The following is an 814-nucleotide window of genomic DNA, read 5'->3' as shown; positions in this document are numbered from 1 at the left end:
TTCAGCAGGTAGGTAAGCATTCCATCTGCAAAACCGCTCCTGTGTATCCGCTTGCCCTTGCCACTCTGCTGAACTTAAATTCAGTTAGGTTTTGATAAGTTTATTTTCCTCATAAGCAAAAATGCACTTACCTCTCCCCCGCTTGAATGGGAATGCACTTGCCTTTGGGGTAGCCCTCCCCCCAAATACGGTTACATTTTGTCACCCCAGTTCTGGAGGGCAGCCCTTCCCTGCAATCCTAGGCCAAGCCATGAGGCAGATCTGTCCTGGAGGAGAACCTGCAACTCGGTCGGCTTCTTACTGGGATGCAGGCGAGCGTGAAAGCAATCCAGTCGCAGCCAGAGGGCGCCCAAATGCCGCAAATAAAAGTTCCAAAGGTCCAGGTGAAATTGGCTTTTGTCTAAGGGAAGCGCTATCGTGGTAAGCGACGTGACGTTGTGCTATTTTTTTACACATCCCTCCTGCCGACAGGTAAGCGATCTGAGCAGAGCTCCCAACCCTGGGGGCTGTTCTGTGCTCCGCTGTTACACAAAGTGGCTGTTCCCCGAACACCCGGAAGCGCCGCCGTCGGCCCCAACCGCGACCGAGCGCTCGGAGCAGCCCCCGGCGGGCTACCCCGGCTCGGATGGTCTGGGAGAACTGCTGGTCTCCACTGAGCGCAGACCTCGAAAACGCGACGGCCCTTTCCTCCGACTCTTCTCTTCCGGCTTTGGTTTCCCCAGTCCCGAGAGCATCCTCGTGGGGCGTCGCCGCCCGCCCCGCTAGCTGGACTTGGCGGTCGCGCTTACCCAACCGCCGCCTTCTCGGCTCTCCC

The 814-nt window shown here is 57.7% G+C and overlaps 1 protein-coding gene and 1 long non-coding RNA gene across 2 annotated transcripts in view; one reads left to right on the top strand and one right to left on the bottom strand.

The window, feature by feature from the left end:
• The window catches only part of LOC106733478 (uncharacterized), a 62,244-nt gene extending 62,034 nt beyond the window's left edge, over window positions 1-210 (bottom strand). The window contains exon 1 of the long non-coding RNA XR_001369538.2: window positions 132-210. This is a non-coding gene — a long non-coding RNA (uncharacterized LOC106733478). The remainder of the gene's footprint in view (window positions 1-131) is intronic.
• A 184-nt stretch (window positions 211-394) lies between these two features.
• Window positions 395-814, top strand: part of BASP1 (brain abundant membrane attached signal protein 1) — a 59,925-nt gene continuing 59,505 nt past the window's right edge. The window contains 1 exon segment of the mRNA XM_014582837.2: window positions 395-471. The gene's annotated coding sequence lies outside the window, so the exon portion shown is untranslated.

Source organism: Tupaia chinensis, unplaced genomic scaffold (genome assembly GCF_000334495.1).
Source record: "Tupaia chinensis unplaced genomic scaffold, TupChi_1.0 Scaffold143836_1, whole genome shotgun sequence".
Taxonomy (NCBI): Eukaryota; Metazoa; Chordata; class Mammalia; order Scandentia; family Tupaiidae; genus Tupaia; species Tupaia belangeri.
The sequence above is the reverse complement of the archived record's forward strand: the minus strand, read 5'-3'. Positions and strand labels throughout refer to the sequence as shown.